The following is a 24643-nucleotide window of genomic DNA, read 5'->3' on the forward strand; positions in this document are numbered from 1 at the left end:
TGTCCGGTCTTCCAACTCCAAGACCTCTTGAGGAAGAATTGAAGTGGACGTAAATGAAGTCTTCCTAGTGGGAAGAAAACTGTTCGAGCGAGGAAAGGGGGGGTCCCTAGAAGGCTCAGCCATTCCCTCGCCGACGTCTGTTCCTTCCCTAAGAAGAGAGAGACTTTCTGCAAACCTTTTGCGATTCTCTCTTGCGAAGGAAATACTCGAAAACCCCGAGAATTCATCTGAATCCCCAGATAGACTAAGTTCTGTCTGGGGTCAGCTGTGACTTCTCGAGGTTTACGAGTAATCCAACGATCTGATCAGGTTTCAATGTCAACGTTAAGGTCCTCCAATCACGTCTCTCTGATCTGGCCCTGATGTCTGAAGATAAATCAGGACGTCTTTCCTCTGGGGGAGACAAACTCCTGATAGGAGAGGGACTGAGGGATGTATTTCCTTTCTCTTCAAAGTCTGAACTTTAAGAAGAAGCTTCCTTCTTGGTAAGCGCCAAAAGCCTAGGCTTCTCTCCATAAAAGGATGACACCTCACGCTTGGATGACACTTCTCATCCGCCAAGCGTCCTGGCTGACGCCTCGCGTTGTCTGAACTGCTGACGTCTAGATGAGGCCTCGCCGCCTGGAAGACGTCTCGCTCTCAACTGGCGTCCTGACTGGCGCCAAAACCTTGGCTGGCGCCTCGCGCTTATATGACGCTCTGTATGACGCCTCGCGCCTGTAAGACGCCTCACGTCTATCTGGCGTCACGTCTCTGCCATAAGGTTCCCTCGATCTCGATCTAGAAAACCGAAACTTCTGCAGTATGTTTGGAAGACGAAGCTTCACCGTCTGCAAGACGCCTCTCGTTTTGCAGGAGAGAGAGGATGAGTCTTTTGATTGGAAGCGAAGCATCCTTCTTACGAGGAGGATCTCTCGCTAACACTCCCACCAAAGAGGCTAGCTGCTCTTGTACAGCCAGGAGAATTTTCCTTGAAGCTTCTCCCACGTCATCTTCAATCGGGGGAGAAGTAGAAGGCAAGCGTTCTGCTACGTCTATGTAGGGTGACGGTGACGCCGCCACCGCCTTTTAATAGACGAGGGAGCTTCATCTGAGAAGCGCCTCCGGGCTTGAATCCAATTCAGGTTCTCTCAAATGCCGTTTCAGAGGCCTAGAAAAGGTCCGAATCCTTCCACCCTCGTTTAGGTGAGAGAGGGGGAGAGGGAGGAGAAACACTCTCGCAGGAGGCTTTTCTATAGCGGCCCTGAGCAGCCTGAATCGAAACAGAGCCTGCTGAAGGGACATCTGACCGTTGGGGGATTCCCACGACCTCCTTAAGGCTTTCGACTTTTTCCTTCTCCTCTGGGCATGGAGCTTGGAAGAGGTCTAGGCCTGGGAGCATCGCAGGGACGATCAAACGCCCCCTCACAACAACTGGGAGAGAACTCACTTCACTGAACATTTCACTTTCACTATCCTTACCTTGTAAGTCTGCCATTTTGGATTTCATCTTATAAATAGTAGCCTTCAGATCGGCGATTTTTAGAGGCCGATTCTGAAAGTAAAGCTTGTGAAGTCGACATATAGGGAGAATCCAATCATCCAGGATTAGATATAGGATCAATAAAAGGCTCAATAGGCCTTGTACTCACACCTTTCAAACGTCTAACCCTATCCCTCTCTAACTTCTTCAAATAAGAAGTTAAAGTCTTCCATTCTTCTGTTTTTAATCCCTCACATTCATGACAGGTATTAGTAGAAGAACACTGAAACCCCCTACATTTACGACATAGTGTGAGGATCAACCAAAGCCCCCCCCACCTTCGGTATCCTCACCCTGCAGCCTACATTCACACACATTCTCACACTCACATTTGAATCAGACATACTGAGAAAAATCCAAAAAGCAAGTCCAAATTCAGTCCACAGTAGCGAACGCAAAAAACCACGATCCAGATACGTCACCAAAATAGCCGAAATGAAACGATGATCAAAGGTTGAAATAAGAATCTAAGTCAGGAGGTAATAACAACAATGTTGATACCACCGGCGACAGAGAAAATATGCTAGAAAACGGGAATGGTTCCTAGTCCTGCCGCCCAGGGCAGGCCGGTAGATCACCTGACCTACCTGTAGCGAGTGGCGCGAAATTTGAATTTCTGTCGGGGACGACGGAGTCTTAGCTAAGTATATATCTGACAGGTAAGTTGATTGTATGAAAATAGTAATTAGTAGATATTTCTCGTAGAAAAAATACTGCGAATAGGTGAATTTCCTAGGAATAACACCCGCAGAGGAATCCGCAAATACACGAGTCCACGATTCCAGTTCGTGAATACGGGGGTTGGGCACAGTAATTGGTTTTTTGTAAATAATACTTGTATTATTCTTTTATCACTAACAAGAGAATAAAAGCACATTGTTCTAGCATATTAGTGTCAGATTTTCCAAAACTACTTTTGGTATAAATTTACCTTAATTTTATTTTTTATATGGTACATGTACATTTATGTTATCTCAAAATACATACATGTCTGAATATATGAAATGCTAATATTATTCACTATAAAGATACATATATGAATCCATGATAATCAAAATAAAAGGTTGGCAACAGCTGAGCATGGATGTACCGGAACAGGTGCCTGGCAGGCTGGAGCAAGATCTGGTTGCGTGGGTGCCAGGGGTGGGAGTATGGAGCCAAAACTGGGGTCTCAGGAGCAAGACATAACAGGTGCCCAAACGATGATTCTGGCGTTTTGAACCCTTGGGAGAGAACAACAAAGGGGTTGTTGATGGTATCCCGATGACGCTTGACTGGTAATGGACAAGCTAGAGCAGAGTCATTCATGTGCCTTTTCAATGGCCGGGATGAATCCAGGAAGTGTCTACAACGGGCCGTGATCTGAGTCTGAATCTGAGCTAGACAACAAGTGGATAACATCCAATGAAATGCATTTCCAATGGCAGTCAGTCGAAGCCTGGGATCTAGCGGAAAAGGATCGACAGAGGGGGCATCAACCCGTGGGCACACCCTGCCAGCCTCACTTGGGTCTCTGATATGTCTTCTTCCTGGTACAAGGGTGTCTAGGAGCACCGAAAGGAGGGGAAGCCACTCCTCCACTAACACATCACTTGAGCAGCACACATCCAATGACATAACTTTCCAACGGCATTCAGTCAAAGCCTGGGATCTAGCAACAGGACCAACTAGGGGTCAGCAACTGTGGGCAAACCCCGTCAGCCTCCCTTAGACCTTCAGTAAGTCTTCTCCCTGGAGTAGGGGAGCAGGACAATGACCTTCGTCTAGGAGCACCAACAGGGGAGGAAGCCACCTCCTCCACAACACACCACTTGACAATCATCACTGGAAACCTTCTCAAACTTATCCATAAGAACACATAAGGGCGCCGCTATCTCTGACACTGAACTTGCAACTAAATTAATCTTCTTCTCATACTTGGAATTTGATCTTGACTCAGGATTGGCAATGGTATTGGGGTCGGAAGCATGGGAGCTGAAACACTGGAGTATGTGGAGGAATAGGAGGACTGAGGATAGGAGAGATTATGTCCAGGGGTAGAAGGAAGAGCCAGACAGAAGTCTGTCTTAGGCTTAGGAGAAGAATCTCTATTCAAAGAAACCCTACTTTTGGCACTAGAGACCACGTTCCTATGCCTAGTCTTCTCAAGTTTATTGAGGTGAGACTCAAGCACGTTCCATATACTATCATCCCGGACAATTAACCTCCCTCGAACATGCCTGTCTCCTACACTTAGTGCACATTGGTATGCGTATTATAACAAAGGTTAATTGTCTAATCTTATAGCCTTCGCTACATAACGAAGACTGGAAGCACTAGAATCTGACATAGCTAATTAAAAAAGAAAATTAGCTAATTGTAAAAAGCAACAGCCGGAGAAAACTAAAGTTAGTACATCACCGACTTCAGCAAGAACAACTGGTGAATCATGAATCACAAGTGCTGAGAACGATGTGTTGTCAGTTGTGTGGTACAAATAAGAGCGACCGCCATATGGTTACTGTTGCTCCCACACCTCTACCGTTGCAGTGGACAGAGCATGTTAACCCTGCTCTTGGCAACAGCCGCATTACAAGAATTTGGAATTTAGGATGCCGTGCAAGCATAATCATTAACTAAGTAATTACTGGTAGTCATTTTGTATAAAAAACTACTTTTTACTTTTCTCTCAGGTAAAAAGTAGAATTTTACTTAATAATCTCTTACACTTGCAACTTTATTATTTTCAACCTACTCACTTTATGAGGGCTCCCTCTTCTCAACAGGAATGAAGTTTTAACTACATGGCATTAAAGTTCTATGCACTTAGTATTCAAATTTTCAACTCTCATAGTAGGTTAAACATAGTGAACTCAGGCATAAAAATCATCCAATTATGAAACCTGACTTCGCTAATTGCAAATCTAAATGAACAAAATTTCTTAATATTACAAAAGTTTATGGGATTCACTTTTGTGCTGGTGGAGGTTCTCTTATTACTCTATGCTTATCAACACAGCATGGTACTAGATTCCTATCACTGCCAATGTAGGTGCTGGAAAGCAATGTAACCAAGAATTACATTGTACTATGAATCTGAGTAACTTCCAATTCATGACCGAATGCATTAATATAGAAGTCTCAAACCTGTAAAATTCAGTCCCCTATCTAATGTAGAACTTTCTACGGTATATTCAGAAATACTGACCTGTTTGTTGAGTATGGAGGTACCAAGGTCGTATGAAGCCCATGGGGAAAATAAGCTCACTGGCTCCTGGTCCATCAGCATGACGAAAGAGTATGTGCTAGTCCTAGCGGCATCCTGTGCTCACTCTGAAAGGATGGAAAAATCTTACTGCAAAAATGTCCACCAGTTAAGTTCTGTAAATGCATAAGTAACATCATATACTATATCCAATAATACATTAACATAAGCTACAAAAATGAAGCCATAACAAAACTGAGTGACTGTAATCCAAAAATGATATTTTTATAACAAAAATTTTACATGTAATTACCAAGTAATTATACTATATAGCTTTCAGCTACAGGTAATTACTTAATAAGTTACATATGTAAAAACATGAAATCATGCTGGAATATTTAGTAATCAATGTAAAAACTCCAACCAACTCAATCCTCCCCCCCACCACCACCACCACGAGACTGCTTGTTGCTCTCCCTTCTGCAGATATTTTGAAGTCACTGTACAGTTGAAATCCTATTGAAAATTCCTTATCCTATATGTCAGCCCTGAAATACCTTTCCTTTACTCTTAAGAAATTGGTAATCCTTGGAATGTACACTTTACTGAAGTTCTTGTCCTGCTGGTTTTCCAAAATTCTTATTACCTTTTCTTCCCTTTGATAGATGATGTCTATCACTTCCTCCTTGGTTACCATGTTTTTTTTTTTTTCTGCTTCAGGCGTAAGAGCTAGAAGTTCCACATGCCTTTGCTCTTAAAGAATTACTTAATAAAATAGCTTATACATTAACCTTTTACATGTAAAACATCTGCCTCTCAATTTAATTCTTCCATTTAAAGCATTTTATCATCAGTTATTATTTTTAGTTGAAACTTCACAATAAAAACATATTGAGCTTGAACGTTTTATCCACTGCTTCAATGAAATGCATTACAGATATAATGAAAATAATGCCAAACCATTGCACTGTTAATAGCTGACTATGCTTTTCAATTTTGTGTAAATAGAACAAATTGAGTGTAAATATAAGAAGCTTCAAAGAAAAAACAACCAGTACTGTAGTACTTTTGGCAAAATTAATATTTGCTTGCAAACAACATACCAGTAATGTTTAACACCTACACTTTAGAACTTAAACAAATGGAAGCCTTCTTGGGGACTGGGGATTTTCCAAGGAATGATCCCTAGAAAGACAGGCCCTTCACATCTCATTAAGTTGAAAGTTTGTTTGCATAACCCAATAACTTATGTGTAAGCAAAGAGCCTAGTTTATTGGCATGGCCCTATCTTAACTTTTAATTTTTCTTGAAAGTCCTGCCATACCCAAGCAGAGAAAAATGATATTGTTATGTTACAATAAAGTTTCATACATACTTACCTGGCAGATATATACATAGCTAAGACTCCGTCGTCCCCGACAGAAATTCAAATTTCGCGCCACTCGCTACAGGTAGGTCAGGTGATCTTACCGGCCTGCCTGGGTGGCAGGACTAGGAACCATCCCCGTTTTCTATCATATTTTCTCTCTTCCACCTGTCTCCTGCGGGGAGGCTGGGTGGGCCTTTAATTGTATATATCTGCCAGGTAAGTATGTATGAAACTTTATTGTAACATAACAATATCATTTTCATACAATCAACTTACCTGTCAGATATATACATAGCTGATTGGCACCCTTCGGTGGAGGGTAAGAGACAGCTACTATATGGAATAGACAGGTAAACAACATATGTTGAGGTATAAATAAAACCCTTGGTTCCTACCTGATAGGTGGTAGACTTGGTGGGTGTTTGCCCAGTAGTCTGCATCACCTCAAGAAACTTTAGCGAGATATGTGATCTATGGCCAAGAGTTCTTGTGGGTCTGCCGATGGGGCTCTTACCCACTTACTCAGCAGAGCCTAAAAGGACTTTGTCAATGGGTGATGATCCACTTATATGACAATACACCTTATGAAGGAGCACACAACCAATCCCGACCACCTGATCCTAACCATGTGTTAGAACTAAGGATTGTACGAGTTATCCCCGAACTCGTCACAACAACCGTAACTCAAAAACCACTACGCACACATACATAATTTTTCAAAAAAAATTATACTCAACTAATTGGATATGACGAGAATTCTCTTATGAACAACATAGACGGCCGCCCGTGCGAGCCTGAATCCTCCATTGTTCGAAGAGATTCTCGACCATATCCAAACAGAAGAACATATATACATTTTAAGGATTGGTGTCGCTCCCGTACCCAGAATCGTATCTGCCGATACGATAGGACCTAGAGAAAACAAGCACTTCTCATAACGTCACACGCACGTCTTTCAAGTAATGAGATGCAAATACTGAGTTGCATCTCCAATATGTCGTATCTATAATGTTTTTAAGCGACATTATTCTTATAAAACGAGAGAGACGTCGCAACCGCTCTTACTTCATGAGCTTTTACCCTCAGTAGTTGTAATTGTTCGTCAGGACAGACCTTATGAGCGTCCGTAATGACGTTTCTTACAAAGAACGCTAGAGCATTCTTTGACATCAGTCTTGTGGGGTCTTTTACCGCGCACCAAAGACCTTGTCTAGAGCCTCCCAACTGACGCTTCCTCTGAAGATAGAACTTCAGAGCTCTAACAGGGCATAGAGACCTCTCTGCTTCTCTGCCTACGAGACTAGACATTCCTTTGACTTCGAATGGACCTAGGCCAGGGATTCGTGGGATTCTCGTTTTTCGCTAAAAAACAGGGTCTTAAACGAGGCAAATCGCCGAGTCTCCCTTGAATCCTACTTTATCCTGCAGAGCTTGTAACTCACTAATTCTTTTTTCTTTTTGCCGTCGCTAACGATAAAAGAAATAGGCATTTTCTAGTTATGTCTCTAAATGATGCCAGATGCGGAGGCTCGAATCTATCCGAACCGACAGATATTTAAGGACTACGTCCAAGTTCCAGTTCGGAGGTACTGGTTCCTTAGACTTGAAGTCTCAAAAGATCTTATGAGATCGTGGAGATCTTTGTTATTTGCCAGATCTAAACCTCTGTTCCTGAATACAGCCGAGAGCATACTCCTGTATCCCTTTATTGTGGATACGGCTAGATGAGATTTTACTCTCAGGAATAGCAAGAAATCAGCAATTTCCGCTATAGAGGTAGAGGAGGAGGACAAACTTCTTGGCTCTACACCACCTTCTAAAGACCTCCCACTTCGACTGGTATACTTTTTCGTAGTGGAGGTTCTGCGAGCTCTCGCGATCGCGCTTGCCACTTCGCGAGAAAAGCCTCTCGCTCTGACAAGTCTTTCGATAGTCGAAGGCAGTCAGAGCGAGAGCGGGGAGGTTTTGATGGTACCTCTTGAAGTGGGTTGTTTGAGAAGATCCGTCCTTTCTGGTAGGGATCTTGGAAAGTCTACGATCCACTCTAGCACCTCGTGAACCATTCCTGGGCCGGCCAAAAGGGGGGGGCAATTAAAGTCATCCTCGTCTCTTTTGACGCCACAAACTTTTTCAATACTAAACCCCAGGATTTGAATGGGGGAAAAAGCGTAAACGTCCACTCGAGACCAGTTTAGCAGGAAGGCGTCTACCATAATTGCTCTTGGGTCTTCCACGGACCCGAGCAAAACACTGGGAAAAAAAAGGGGGGCCCTTTTTTTTTTTTTTGGAAAAAAAAAAATTTGGGTTTTTTTTTTTTTTTTTTATGTTGCGAAGAGATCCACCCATGAGGGAGTACCCCACAGAGACCAGAGGATCGAGACACACTTCCTCGTGCAGAGTCCATTCTGTATGAAGGACCTGGTTCCTCCTGCTGAGCCTGTCCGCCCTCACATTCCTTACTCCCTGTACGAACCTTGTCAGCAGGGAGATGTTCCTTTGAGACGTCCAAAGTAATAGGTCCCTCGTGAGTTCGTAAAGGAACGAGGAGTGTGTCCCTCCCTGTTTTCCGAATGTAGGCAAGTGCGGTGGTGTTGTCCACGTTTACTTGCACTATCTTGTCTCTCACCAGAGGTTCTAGGCTCTTCCAAGCCAGGTGTACGGCGAAGAGCTCTTTGCAGTTTATGTGCCAGGCACCTGTGCTGGTTCCCAGGTGCCTGACACTCCTCCGAGCCTAATGTCGCTCCCCAACCCGTCTCCGACGCGTCGGAGAACAACACTAGGTCTGGTTCTGTGATCTTAGAGAGATCCCTTTGTTCTCTTCCAGAGGTAGCAACCACCACTGTAGGTGTGCCTTTACTCCACTGGAATGGGAAAAAACGTCCGACATTGTCCGTTTTTCCAGCTCCAAGACTTCTTGAGGAAGAATTGAAGTGGACGGATATTGAAGTCTTCGAGAGGGAAGAATTGTTCCAGCGAGGAAAGCGTCCCCAGAAGGCTCAACCATTCCCTCGCTGACGTTTGCTGCTTCTCTAAGAAGAGAGAGATTCTCCTCAAACCTTTTGCGGTTCTCTCTTGCGAAGGAAAAACTCGAAAACCCCGAGAATCCATCCGAATCCCCAGATAGACTAGGTCTTGTCTGGGGGTCAGCTGAGACTTTCTCGAGGTTCACAAGCAATCCAACGCCTTGGTCAAATCCAGAGTTAACTTTAGGTCCTCCAAACACTGTCTCTCCGATCTGGCCTGATGAGCCAGTCGTCTAGGTACATCGAGACATTCACTCCTTTGAGAGAAGAAATCTCGCCACATTCCTCATCAGGCTTGTGAAGACCTTGAGGAGCTGTGGACAGGCCGAAACACAAGGCTCTGAACTGAAAGATCCTTCCCCCCGTCATGAAACGGAGGTACTTCTTCGACGAAGGGTGGATCGGGACGTGAAAGTAGGCGTCCTGGAGATCTAGAGACACCATCCAATCTCCCTGTCGTAATGACGCTAGGACTGAAGCAGAAGTCTCCATGGAGAACTTCTCCTTCTGAACAATTTGTTCAGAGAGCTGACGTCTAGTACTGGTCTCCAGCCTCCCGAGGCTTTCGCCACTAGAAAAAGGCGATTGTAAAACCCCGGGGAGTTTTGATCCAGTACTAGTTCTATTGCACTCTTGTCCCACATTTGTTCCACCATCGATCGAAGAGTATCCCTCAGCACAGGTCCTTGTACTTGGCTGATAGTTCCCTTGGTATTGACGTTAGGGGAGGAGTATTCAGAAAGGGATACGATATCCCTTCCTTATGATATTCAATGAAGACGCGTCTGCGTCTATCATTGTCCAGCCTCCACGAATCCCGGAGCCTGGCACCTACTGGTGCTTGGAGGAGAAATGTTTCATTTTCCCTTTTTAAAGGGACGAAAGGCGGACCTATCCTCTCTTCTCTGGAGCCTTCCTTCTTGCGGGAGGTCTGGAGATCGGACCACCTCGAAAGGGCTGCGTAGAAGTACTAGGTCCTTTTCTTGTCAGATACTAAAGCAGGTTTCTTCTTCCTAGCTGACTGCGTCAGAAGATCCTGCGTCGCCTTCTCAGTTTAAAGAGTGAGCCAGTCCTTCACTAACTGAGAAGGGAACAAATAGTCAGACAGAGGTGCATACAGTAGAGCTCGCCCTCTGAGCATGCGAGACTGCCTTTGTTAAGAAGGCGCCATACACCGTCCTTTTCTTCAAAAGACCTGCTCCAAATAATGGAAAAGAGACTTCCAAAGATCCATCCTGTACTGCTTTGTCGATGCAAGACAAAATGCACAACAGGGCTTCAGGTTTCGATTCCCTGTGAATCGTGAGCTTTCTTGGACATCACCCCAAGGGGACCAATCTAAGAAGTTGAAGACTTCCAATACATGGAAAAGTCCCTTGAGGAGATGATCCAGTTCTGAAATACTCCATGTGATACGAGCAGAATTAAGACTTGGACGCCTTGAAGCGTCAACTAACGTCGAAAAGTCTGCCTCTGTAGTAGAAGGGAGAGCGATACCCATATCCTCCCCGTCTTGTACCATATGCCTCTTTTTCCCAGCTAACCTTGCTGGAGGCATGCAAAATACTGTCCTGACTAGTCTTTCTTCGACTTCATCCAGGAGTCTAAGGCGTGTAAAGCCCGCTTCATCGAGATGGTGGGCTTCATCTTCAGAAAAGACGAAGGCTTCTTCGCCTTCGCACTCGAAAAGAGCGAGCGCGGAGAAGGAGGAGCAGCCGAGTCAACTCGTCTCCGTATTCCTCCAGAAGCAGGGTAGTCAACACCTTATAGTTGGATAAGCCCTCTCTTCCATGATCGTCATCATCCGAGTTTTGCTCGAACTCGTGATAATTCTGAGTTTCCGTTCTCCTTTCAGAACTTTCTTCTTCTGGAGGAGACAAACTCCTGATCGAGAGGGGCTAAGGTAATGAAGTCCTTCCTTTTTCCCGTTTTGATCGACTTGGAAGGCGTCACAACCTGCTGCTCTCTTGCGCTTTAGAAGACGTCTTGTATGACGCTTCCCGCTCTCCGAGCGTCATGTATGACGTCTCTTGTTGACGTCCTTGATGACGCTTCGCGTCTGGAAGACGCTTCGCTCTCAAAGGGCTTCCTACTCGGCGTCACAATCTTGGACGGAGCGTCACGTCTACGATCCTCTTGAAATGACGCTTCACTTCTAAAAGACGTCTTTCGATTCTCTTGTCTTACAACACTCTCGTCAGCCCCCATTCTTCGAGCAGGTGCGAGAGGACGAGACTTCTTAAATTGGAAGTGTCACGTCTTTACGACGGGGCGCTAAAACTCCCACAGAGATGACAGTTGTTCCTGAACCGCCATAATTATCTTTCTTGACGCTTCTCCTCGTCTAGTGCATGACGTCTCGTCATCACTCGGGGAAGAAGCATGATGGGGTACTTCCTCATAAGCGTCAGGTGACGCTGACGCCACCTTCGCCTTCCTTTTAATAGCAGACGGGGCGTCATACGAGAAGCGCTCTGGGCTCGAATCAATGTCTTGCTTCATATGACGCTTCAGCGGTCTCGATAAGTTCGACTCCTTCCACCCTCGTTTAGGTGAGGGAGAGGGAGAGGACGAGAAACACTCGCGAAGGACGCTTTTTCTATAGCGCCCTTGAGCTGGCTGCCATGAAGCAGAGCTAGCTGAAGGGACGTCTGACCGTTGGGGATTCCCCACGACCTCCTTAAGGCTTTCGACTTTCCTTCTCCTCTGGGCATGGGAGCTTGGAAGAGGTCTAGGCCTGGGAGCGCCGCAGGGACGATCAAACGCCCCCTCCACAACACTGATAGGACTCACTTCACTAAAAATGTTCACTATCACTAGCCTTACCTTTCGAGTCAGCCATCTTGGACTTCATGTCTCGAATAGTCGCTTTCAGATTGGCGATTTCTGATGCCGAATCCGAAAAGACACTCTGAGAATGAGATCTATAGGGAGAATCTACAGTAGTAGGGTTAGAATTATCCGTGAAAGGCTCAATAGGCCTTGAATGCACACCTTTCAGTCTTCTAACTCTATCCCTCTCTAACTTCTTCAAATAAGAAGTCAAAGTCTTCCATTCTTCTGCATTCAAACCCTCGCATTCCTTACAAGTGTTAATAGCAGAACACTGAACCCCCCTACATTTACGTCATACAGTGTGAGGATCAACCGAAGCTTTCGGTATCCTCACCCTGCAGCCTACATTCACACACATTCTCACACTCACATTAGAATCAGACATACTGAGAAAAATCCAAAAGAGTTATTCCAAAAACAGTCCACAGTAGCGAATGCCAAAACACGATCCAAATACGTCACCAAAAAGCCGAAAAACGTTGATCAAATGTTGAAAAATGAATCTAAGTCAGGAGGTAATAACACAATGTTGATACCACCGGGCGACAGAGAAAATATGATAGAAAACTGGGGATGGTTCCTAGTCCTGCCACCCAGGGCAGGCCGGTAGATCACCTGACCTACCTGTAGCGAGTGGCGCGAAATTTGAATTCTGTCGGGGACGACGGAAGTCTTAGCTATGTATATATCTGACAGGTAAGTTGATTGTATGAAAAGAGATAATTTACTTGTCTTCCATGGGATATTAGTCAATGACAGGGACTGGCCCAAGACCTGGATAGTACTTTCTTTCTTCCTTGAGAGCTTTATAGGCGTGTCTTCCAGTTACGCCAGATTTAACCTGAGCTCATAGCTAGTCTGGCACCCTGCTTTCCTGGTGCCAACCAACAGCCCGGCACCAGCTCTTGTTCTTGAGGGCCCACTAAGGCTAACTAGCTCTGAGGAGAGTAGATTTTCCATTCTTTATAAATGTCCAGGTTCAAAGGCCGTCCAGGTACTAAGTTGTTTTATCAAGCGCTAATTTCTTCTTCTGATTAGAACTCCTAATGACAACTACAGCTTGGCACCTCTCATGCTCTGGAAACTCTCTGTACTGAAGAGGAATAGAGAGCTCTCTGCATGGCTGGATGGTCTGGTATTTCTAATAATACTGGGACTATCCAGACATGCAGAGCTCTTGCTAAAAACAACATAGTTCCTGGACGGCCTTTGAACCTGAACATTCAAATAAAATTAAAAATCTACTCTCCTCAGAGCTTAGCACTATTGGGCACTAACGACAAGAACTGGTGCTGGGGCTGTTGTTGGCACCAGGAAAGCAGGGTGCCAGACTAGCTATGAGCTCAGGTGAAGTCTGGTGCCCCTGGAGGACCCCTGGAGGACAAGTATGTAAAACTCTTATGGAAGAAAGAAAAATACTATCCAGGTTTTGGGCCAGTCCCTGTCATTGACTAATATCCCATGAAGACTGTGCCAGTGGGGCATCTCTCTCGGTTCTTCCGCAAGAAGAGCCAGCAGGTCCGGATACCAAACGGCCTGAGGTCGTTTGGGAGCCACCAGGATCATCCTGAGATTGGGATTGTGACCAGCGCTCGGCTGATCACTTTCCGAATCAGACAAAAGGGAGGAAAGGCGTAGACGAAGAGGTTGTCCCAGGGGTGTTGAAGAGCGTCCTCTGCAGCTGCCCATGGGTCCGGCACGGCTGAGCAAAAAACTTGAAGTTTTTTGTTGTGCCGGGTGGCGAACAGGTCTATGACCGGACGCCCCCACAGGTTGAAGAGCCTTTCCGCCACTTCTGGGTGTAGGGACCACTCGGTCCCTATTACTGATCCCGACGGCTGAGCTTGTCTGCTACTACATTCCTCTTGCCTGGAATGTAGCGTGCTGACAGCTCTATCGAGTGAGCCGTGGCCCACTCGTGCACCTGCACAGTCAACTGGTGTAGCGGGAGAGACACTAGGCCCCCCTGCTTGTTGACGTATGCCACTACTGTGGTGTTGTCGCACATCAACACCACCGAGTGTCCCATCAAGCGGTCTTGGAACTCTTGGAGAGCGTAAAACGCCGCCTTGAGTTCTAGGACATTGATGTGAAGGTGCTTGTCGTGATGGTCCCACACACCTGCAGCCAGCAACTCCTCCAGGTGTGCGCCCCCATCCCTCGGTCGATGCGTCTGAGAACAGCAGCATCTCCGGGGGGGGAGTGCGTAGAGGCACCCCTCTTAAGAGGTTCCTGTCGTCGAGCCACCAGGCTAGGTCCTGCCTCACCTTCTCCGTGATGGGACACGGGGAAGTAATGGTGGATCCTTTACCTGTGACCAACTCTCCCTTAGTCTCCACTGGAGAGACCGCAGGTGAAGACGTCCGTGAGGAACTAACTTCTCGAGTGACGACAGGTGGCCGATCACGACTTGCCATTGCTGAGCTGCCTGTTCCTGCCGAGACAGGAACCGGCCGGCTTTGCCTCCCTGAATTTGCTGATCCTCAAGTCTGCGGGGCGGACTTGAGCTGCTACCGTATCGATCAGCATACCCAGGTACTTCATCTTCTGCTTGGGTTCGAGATCGGACTTCTCGTATTTTATCACGATCCCCAGATCGCGACAAAACTTTAGAAGTCGATCCCTGTCCTGCAGCAACTGCGAGCGGGAGCTCGCCAGGACCAGCCAATCGTCGAGATACCTCAGAAGACGTTATCCCGTGCGAATGGGCCCAAGCGACACCAGCGTGAACACTCTCGTGAACACCTGTGGGGCGGTTGAGAGACCGAAGCAAAGTGCCCTGAATTGGTACACCGTCCCGTCGAAGATGAAGCGGAGGTACTTTCTGGAGGACTGATGGATGGGTATTTGAAAATACGCATCCTTCAGGTCCACTGAAAGCATGAAGTCGTTCTCCCTGATGGAGTCCAGCACGGAACGTGCCGTCTCCATCTTGAACCGAGTCTGGCGAACAAATCGGTTCAGGGGAGAGAGATCTATCACCGGGCGCCAGCCCCCCGATGCCTTTTCCACTAAGAAAAGGCGGCTGTAAAAGCCGGTGACCGATCTACTACGACTTCTACAGCTCGTTTGGTCAGCATGGTCTTGATCTCCTGCCGAAGAGCGTCGTCCTTTGAGGATCCTAGAACATATGTCTGAAGATGGACCGGGTTGGAGGTGAGGGGTGGCCGAGATTCGAAGGGTAGTAGATATCCCTCCCGAAGGACGTCTACTATCCAGGTCTCGGCACCGTAGCGCTGCCAAGTTTTGCCCAATGGCTCGCTAGGCACCCCCCACTTCCGGCAGCTGGTGAGGGGGAAACGCCGTCCTAGCGTTTCCACCTCGCTTCGACTTCTTTCCAGCACCTCCTCGGGAAAGGAGGGCTGGGAGGAGGGCTGGTTACAGCCTCCTTTACCAGAAGTTGAAGCAGGAAGAGTCTTTCCTTGGGGCTTCGATGGAGCAGCCGTCTTAGCAGCGAGGAAGAGCTAGCTAAACTCTTAGGCTAGCCGCAGTTGTACGAGGTTGCCCAGAAACCTTCGTAACTGCCTGGTGAACCAGACGTCACTGTCATCAGTGCGCCGTCTTTTCCACCGCAGCGTCCACCATCTCTCCGGGAAAGAGAGCGGAGGAACTCTTCATTGGTCCGTTACGGAGTCCATTTACCGCCTCACGCCCGGCCCCCTTGGCTACTCGTGTAAGGACAGCGTCCCTACGACGGAGAACCAAGTTGGCCCACAGGTTTGCCGTCTGATGGGCGAGGTAGGAGATGGCCCTACCATCAGACTGGCACAGTTCCTGAAGTGGGCGGGGTCCGTCTTCGAGGGCAGTGCCACCCGGAGTCGGCCGCGACCTTGGATACTGTGAGGGACCACAGATCCAACCAAGAGACTGCCTGGAAAGCCGCCATAGCGGTAGCTTCCAGGCCCAGTGCCTCCTGCTGCGAGAACCAACAAGTTCTCCGACAGGAGCTGCTGCAGGGACACACCTGGAGTTAGCCTAGCTAGCTCCGGGTTAACCTGTTTGGGCGGTATTGGATCCACTGATGGCACGTAGAACTTCCGCTGTCGCTGCAGAGGAGGAGGAAGTAGCTTGGAAGACCGTCCTGACTTAAGTGAGTCCTCTCGTCCTGAGACAAAATTCTCCACCTGGTCAAGGACTGAGTCTGCAAGCTCCGATCGCGGCAGTACCCACCGTCAATTTGGGTTCCCTCTTCGGGCCCCAAAATGACTCGAGCCGGGACGTGGGCTCAGATGGTGGTAGCGGCGATCCTTCCCCCAGGTCGTTGTGCTGACGAATCAGCGCAATAACCTGGGCAAAGTTCCTCTGGACTCGGGAGTCACAGCGTCCTGAGGAGTAGGACCGTCCAGTCCCTCCAACAGGAGCAGCTCTCGAGACCCTCCTCCTTCAGAAGGAGGAACAGCAACAGACCCTGACGGTCGCCTCCAGCCACTTGCGCGTACGACCTGGCTGGTCCTAAGACCATGCCTGGTGCGTGCGGCATCGTGACGGGATCGTGAGCGGCGCACCTCTCACGATCACTCCTAGCTACCTCGCTCTTCCCGGTGTAGCCGAGGAAGTTGAAGGTATAGGAGAGACAGACCTGACGCTCCCCCCCCGCTCGCTGGCAGGACCAGCGTACGTGGGGGGCTGCAGCCGATCACCAACCCGCGGTGGGGATCGATCTGCAGGCCTGGCCGTGCCGCTCACCTGTGGCGAGCGGCTCGACTGAGCACGTCGACCCCGGTCCCGTGCGTCAGACGAGCTGCTGCTGGCCACCGTCTCCGTCCGGTCCCCTGTGGGAGCGGCGGTCAGGTGATCTACAGAGCTCGCTTTCGCGGTGAGACCGGTGAGCGTCCTCACGGCACGTCAAACCGCTGGTACCAGCCGAAGCTGGTGCCGTTGGTCGAGGGGACCTCTTCCCAGCCTCAACCCAGTGGCCGGTCAGAGACCGTCACGTCAACCCGAGGTACCGGCTGGTCGCTACGAGAGCGGCCGCTGGCCTGGCGAGAGTCACTTGCGCGACTCTCGACAGTCTTCTGCTCCGTGCCTCGGTCATGACGGTGAGCAAGCTCAGGAGTCTTGACTTTAGCTGCACGGTCGCCCAAGAAGGAGACCGTACACTCGGACTTCTCGCGAACGAGAAGTCGAGCCGGTACCTGGCTTAGCAGCAGTGCTACCAAGACCAGGCGCGGATGTACCAGCAGTAGCCAGCACATCCTTGGTCCCCGTCTTCTTCTTCTTCTCAGAAGAGGAGACGGGCCCTGTTCCCGAGGGAACAGGAGGACCAGCAGAAGCACCCCCCGTCACACCAGAGCGAGACGGGCCCTTCGAAGGTCCCGCAGGAGCCTTCTTAGGGGGGGAGGAGGCAGCCTTCTTCTTCTTCGGCTTGGAAGCCTTAGAAGTCGAAGGGGGAGAGGCGGCAACAGACGACGAAGAAGACGATGAAGATGACGACGACACATTCCTCCTCTTCTTCCTCTTCTTCGTCAGCTCTATCAGGACGGACGTCAGGTCTTCCATACCACGAAAAAGTCGGGCCAATTGCCGAAGCAAACACGCCCCGACTGATCCTGTCCGGAAAGACCTGAGACCGGTGCAGCACCTCCATGACGAGGGACGCGGACGGTGGCAGGGCAGGCACGGCAGGAGCAGGCCAGGACATCAAACAGCAGGACCAGCACCAGCAGGACCAGCACCATCAGGACCGCACCAGCAGGACCAGCACCAGATCAGGACCGCACCAGCAGGACCAGCACCAGCAGCAAGCATCAGCATGGCCAGCACCGCAGCAACATCAGCATGAGCGTCCCGCACGCGCTTCGTCATGGAGCGGCGCGAGCGGCTGGGCCAGCAACACTAGCTGCAGGTTACGGCAGGTACGGCAGCATAGTCCCGGCGTCACCAGGCATCTCTAATTCAGCCAAGCTCATCATTGGGACGGGCGGCAGATCCAGGGGCGAACTTTTGGGACAGCGAAAGTCGGGAGTTGGCAGCACATAGAATCCAGGTGGCGGCGGCACCCCCCTCTTAGGTACGGCAGCAATCGGCTTTTGGATTGATGCCGTGGGAGTCACCGACGCAATGTGTTGCGTGTAAACCACATGAGGAGGGGCGGCGTACGGGGGGAGGTGGTGTGGACACTGTATTAGTCGTTGTTGTGACTACACCATGAGTTACAAACTGCCGACCCCGCAGTCGTTGAATCAAGCCCTGGATACTGGGAGCGCCCTGCAGTCCCAACGACGCCCACACCTGTCCCAAGGTCGTCACTCACAGAAGGCACACCTGAGGGAGGAACAGTCGGGTCAGTTAGAGGGGCACCCTCACGCCTGGGGGAGGACGAACCCCACCCAGAGCGGACGGAAGACCCCGAGTACAATTGAACATCCGGGTATCGGGCGCCCTCCTCCACACTCGACGGTCAAGTGAGGAGAAGGACTCCGAAACCCCCCCCCGCAGGGAAGGCGCAAATCGTGGGGGCTGAGCTGGAGGTAGGAAGGATGACGAGGTATCCGTCACCAAGGAGTCGCTGGAGAGCTTTCCGACGACTCCTTGGTCGATCTACGCCTCTTCCTACCCTCGTACAGCACCTACTGCGCCTCGGACCAATTCACACAAACATTACATGGTTCGCTCGGGAGCATTCCTCGCCCCCGACACCAATAACATAATTCATGTGGATCAATGTCAGGATAAGAGCGGAATCCGCCGCATTTACGCCCCTCCAGCCCGCGACACACTCTACGGGCAGCTGGTGGGCGCGGCGAAAGCTCTTCTTGATCCATAATTAAATTCACTTCACTCAATGAAAAATGAGAGTACTTACAATTTCATTCAAGACCACAAACAAACCAGTCAGAAGAAATTGTAAACATCCAAAGCACACGACGAAATAGCGGGCAGAGCGATGACGAGCACTTGCCTGTCACACCACGGCCGAAAGCAAAAGTGATTCTTCACCGCCCGGGCGCGCGCGCGCGCGCACGATCGGACAAGCAGTTAACTACCGTTCTCCCTTGTTCGAAGCTTACGACCGTCCCAGCTGCCGCTAGTTACCTTCCTATTGTTAAAGGACCGAGGGTTTGTATTAACGTATCGGAACAAATTGTATGCTTAGAAGCCACTGGGTGCTTGGACCCCGACCACTTGGATGCCACTGGGCATTCAGATTCCATTGGGCACTCAGTTCCCACTAGGTGCTTGGTTCCCAATGGATGCTACTCTCCCACTGGGGCCATGGGTGCTCAGAACTATGTTTTCAGTTGCCACTGGGCACCTATGCTGTCCCAAAGATTGCACTTGGTTCAGCACTATGCTCCTGTTCTCTGTATTGTTGACGAGGGAGTGAAGAAACTTTATCTACCTTTTCAACGGTCTAGAAGCATCCATGAAGCGCCAACTACTGCTCTAACTCACACCAAAAACTGAACCACTGGATGACAACGTGTGCATATCCATAGGACATCTTTCCAGGTTGTCCGACAAGTCTTGGAACTCAGAACATGACTGCTAATAGGCAATATAAAAAAAGTCAGGGCAAGCTAACTTCATGGACTCCTTTTTCATTGGCTCCCATTGAAACTTGAAGACAACAGGCTCAACAGATGTGTAACTATCTCGGGGGCAAACCTCTATGGACCCCATAGACCAGTGGTTTCTAAAAATTCTTTTCCTTGCCTGCCCCCCCTGCATTATATATAGATCCCATACCCATACCCCAGAAATTTTTACCAACTATAAACTAAGTAATCTACTCTTATACTTCACTGCTTATATAAAAATTGTCATATTTTGAATTTTTGGCATGATTTGAGATCACAATTAGAAAATGTATGGAAGTAGTGATAATATTTTTGGTAATATTGCAACTAACATCATAAATTATAAAAATGATATTGTTAAACTACAATAAAGTTTTGTACATACTTACCTGGCAGATATATACTTAGCTATAGTCTCCGACGTTCCCGACAGAATTTCAAATCTCGCGCACACGAACGACAGGTAGGTCAGGTGGTCTACCTTACCCGCCGCTGGGTGGCGGATGTACGAACCACTCCCGTTTGCTTGTCAGATTTTCTCTTCACCTGTCTCCTGAGGGGAGGCTGGGTTGGGCCATTAATCGTATATATCTGCCAGGCAAGTATGTACAAAACTTTATTGTAGTTTAACAATATCATTTTTGTACATGAACTTCCCTGACAGATATAAACTTAGCTGATTGGCACCCTTGGTGGAGGGTAAGAGACAGCTAAATAATACAGGTAAGACGGGAAACAACTAATGTTGTAGGATATAAAAACCTTGGTTCTCACCTTTTCAGGATGAAGACTTCATAGATACTGTCTCTGAGTCTGCATTGCCTGGTGAGCTACAGCTAGGACGTGACCTGATGGCTGAAAGAGCTCTCGGATCTACCACTGGATATGTGATCCCCTATTGTGGTAGAATCCAACCGTCGGATCCTGTTAGAGGGACCTTGTCCGCTTACTTACAGATCCTTACCACTACCTCTGCAAGAGCCAAACCCACCAGACCTCCTAACCAAAATACAAAGGGTTAATATTAGCGACAAAAAGAGGTGCCTCCTGCAACCTCTTTCGGACAACCAAAAAACACCAATATAAAATAGGGTAGGGTAACATATAAAAAATTTACACAGGGTAAGTTTCAGCTCCTGCCCCAGCACCGAATCCGCCGATACGAAAGGACCCAAGGCGAAGCATTTATCATATGTGATTTTTACATCACGTAGGTAGTGGTTTGCGAAAACCGATTGGCATCTCCAAAAAGTCGCCTCCTTCAAGTTCCGCACAGACATATTTTTTCTGAATGCAAGCAAAGTTGCAATGGCTCTCACCTCGTGAGCTTTCACTTTCAGTAGTCTAAAAATGTTCTTCCTTACAGGCAACATGTGCCTCTGTAATAAGGCTTCTCAGAAAAAAAGGAAAGAGCATTCTTCGACATGGGCCGAGTGGGGTCTTTACGGAGCACCAAAGCACATCTTGATTAGCCTTAAGTTGTTCTCCTCTTAAGGAAATACTTCATAATTCTCATAGGGCAAAGAGTTCTTTCAGGCTCTTCCCCTACTAGAAAAGATAAACTACGAACAACTTCAAAGCTCCTGGGCCAAGGGCATGATGGTTTTCATTCTTTGCAAGGAACTTGGAAGAAACGAACACACCATAGAATCTTCCTTAAACCCTAACATGCCCTCAATAGCTTGGAGCTCACTCACTCTCTTAGCTGTAGCTAGGGCCAAAAGGAAGATAGCCTTCTTCGTCAAGATCCTTGAAAGAGGCTAAGCCAGGAGGTTCGAATCTAGACGATCCAAGGAATTGTAGAACTACGTCTAGATTCCAGTTCGGTACTACATGAGGACGCTTAATGGTTTCAAATGATCTAATAAGATCATGCAGGTCCTTATCATCGGATATATTTAAGCCTCTATGCCAAAATACCGCAGCCAACATACTTCGGTATCCCTTAATAGTTGACACAACAAGATGACATTCTTCTTTGAGGAAAATAAGGAAATCCGCAATTTGGGTCACAGAGGTACTGGAAGAGGAAATGTTCTTCCTCTTGCACCAACGTCGAAGACATCCCACTTTGACTGGTATACACGCAAGGTGGAAGGTCTCCTCGCTCTTGCGATTGCTTTAGCAGCTGTTGCTGAAAAGCCTTTCGCTCTGACCAAACTTTGGACAGTCTGAAGCCAGTCAGACTGAGAGCGAGGAGATTTTTGTGGGTACCTGTCGAAGTGGGGTTGTCTGAGTAGATCGACCTCTTAGTGGGAGCGATCTTGGAAGGTCCACCAACCATTCCAGTACCTCTGTGAACCATTCTTGGGTTGGCCAAAAAGGCCACAGGGAGCGATTAAGGTCATTCTCGTTGAATCAGACTCTACTAGAACTTCTTGATGGTTAGCCCCAGGATCTTGAAGGGGGGAAACGCGTAGACGTCGAGTCCGCTCCAGTCTAGAAGAAGAGCATCTATTGCTAATGCCTCTGGATCCGATACGGAGAGCAGTAAGGATCCAGCCTCCCTTGTTCTTTGACGTGGCAAAGAGGGTCTATGTGTGGCCTGCCCATAACTTCCACAGGCTCTGGCATACATCCAGATGAAGGGTCCACTCTGTGGGAAGGACCTGATCTTTCCTGCTGAGATCTGCTCTTACATTCCTTTCTCCCTGCACGAACCTGGTGAGAAGCTTGATTCCTCTTTCTTCTGCCCACAGAAGAAGGTCTCTTGCTGTCTCGTACAGGGAGAAGGAATGCGTCCCCCGTTTCCTGATATATGCCAGAGCTGTAGTGTGTACGTGTTGACTTGGCACTACCGATCTTCGACTTTGGGCTCGAAAGCTTCAGAGCCAACCACACAGCCATCAATTCCTTCCTGTTGATGTGCCAGGCTACCTGGTCCCCCACCCAGGTACCTGACACTTCGCTGGTTCCCAGAGTTGCCCCCCACCAGTGTCCGACGCGTCGAGAACAACACCAGGTTGGGGGTCTGGGATTGAAGAGACAGTCCCTTCGCAAAGAGGTTGGGATCTGTCCACCAACATAGATGTTTCTTGATGTCCTGGGATAGCGACAGGGAGAACGTCAAATCCTGAGAACGACGACTCCAATTCCGATGAAGAAAGAATTGGAGCGGTCTCAGGTGCAACCTTCCTAGGAAACGAATTGCTCCAGCGAGGAGAGCGTCCCCCAGCAGACTCATCCACTCCCTCACTGTGCATACTTTCTTTCCCTAAGAAGGTTGTTACTCTCTCGAATCCTCGGGCTATCCTTTCCTGAGAGGGAAAAAGCCCGAAAACTCAGAGAGTTCATCTGTATCCCGAGATACACCACACTCTTGCTCGGGAATTGGTGACGACTTCTTGAAATTGACGAGAAGTCCCAACGCCTTAGTCAATTCTAGAGTTACTTGTAAGTCCTTCAAACAACGATCTTCTGAATTGGCCTTTATTAGCCAATCGTCGAGGTACATGGATATCCTCACCCCTTTCAAATGAAGCCATTGAGCCACCATTCCTCAAAATCCCCGTGAACACTTAGGGCCGCGTGGCGAGAGGCCGAAACACAGAGCCCTGAACTGAAAAATTTTCCCCCCCATCATGAATCTGAGAAACTTCCTCGAGGAAGGATGGATCGGTACGTGGAAGTAAGCGTCCTGTAAATCCAAGGAAACCATCCAGTCCCCTGGACGAAGTGCTGCCAGCACTGATGAAGGTGTTTCCATCGTGAACTTCTTCTTTTCTACGAAGAAGTTCAGGGCGCTTACGTCCAACACCGGCCTCCATCCCCCTGAGGACTTCGGAACTAGGAAAAGGCGGTTGTAGAAGCCCGATGAATGATGGTCTGTCACTAGTTCGATAGCCCCCCCCCCTTCTCCAGCATCTGATCTACTGCTAGATGGAGAGCTTGATTCATGATGGGGTCTCTGTACCTGGCCGTCAGTTCCCTTGGGATGGTCGTCAAGGGAGGTCTTTCGACGAAAGGGATGAGGTAACCTCTCCTCAAAATAGAAAAGGGTCCAAGGATCCGCCCCTTTTTGGGCCCAGACTTGCTGCACAAACTCTAACAGTCTGGCGCCCACCGTTGTTTGAAGGACTTGCAAGTTATTTGGGGGCTTTAACAGACTTGGCGAAAGTCTTACCCCTTCTTGAAGGTTTACGACCTCTAAACGATAGAGGTTCTTGATGAAGACGCCCCTCGAAAGGGTTCTCGAACACTTGCCTTTTCCTTCTTAGCCTTGGTAGGGAAGGAAGGGCGAGGTTTTCTTGCCGACTGTGCCAAAAGGTCCTGGGTGGCTTTAGCCGAAAGTGATCTCGAAATGTCCTGCACTAGATGTTTAGGGAACAACTGAGCAGACAGAGGAGCAAACAGCAAAGAAGACCTCTGGGCATGGGAGACAGACTTCGTTAAGAAGGAACAATAAACAGACCTCTTCTTCACGATCCCGGCCCCATACAGGGAGGCGATTTCACTCGCTCCGTCTCTTACGACTTGTCCATACACACAAAACACACGAGATCTTCTGGCAAAAATGACTCTGGCACTTCAATTTTCTTGGCTAGGACCCCCAACGACCAATCTAAACATGCCTTTTAGCATGTGATCCAATTCATTCATTGCCCAAGTCGTCTTAGCAGAGTTAAGGGCAGTTCTCCTTGTCGAATCTACCAGCGCCGAAAAATCCGAATCAGTCGAAGACGGTAGACCCAATCCTAAGGACTCTCCTGTTTCGTACCACCGAGAAACCAGCGCAGTCCTGATAACTTCGAAGGAGGAAAGCGAACATCGTTTTCCCCGCTTCTTCTTTGGAAGCCATCCAGGAACCAAAACTCCTCAGTGCCTTCTTCATTGAAAGAGTTGGCTTCATCCTCACACAAGAAGAACTCTTCGCTGTCTTCGCCGTTGAAAAAAGTGAGTGAGGAGGAGGAGGAGCCGTAGGAGTAAGGGAATCCCCAAAAACTTGCAAAAGTAGCTCTGTAAGCTTCTTGTAAGAAGACACAGCAGCAGAAGTGTTCGGTTCCTCATCCGAACCTTCTAGGACGTCTTGTCGAGGCGAGCGCGGAAGATCCTTAGGTTGACGAAGGGATCCTAGTAGGAGTTGAGCGAGAGGATGGAGAACGCCCTCTCTTAGAGAGTTCACATCCACTGGAGAACGATGAGAAGATCTGGGTTGTCTACTACTGAGACTCCCTCTTCGAGGTAGACGGA

The 24643-nt window shown here is 48.5% G+C and overlaps 1 pseudogene; it reads right to left on the reverse strand.

The window, feature by feature from the left end:
- The window catches only part of LOC135216440 (uncharacterized), an 84812-nt pseudogene that overhangs the window by 52448 nt on the left and 7721 nt on the right, over window positions 1-24643 (reverse strand).

This window comes from Macrobrachium nipponense, chromosome 6, assembly GCF_015104395.2.
Source record: "Macrobrachium nipponense isolate FS-2020 chromosome 6, ASM1510439v2, whole genome shotgun sequence".
Lineage (NCBI taxonomy): Eukaryota > Metazoa > Arthropoda > Malacostraca > Decapoda > Palaemonidae > Macrobrachium > Macrobrachium nipponense.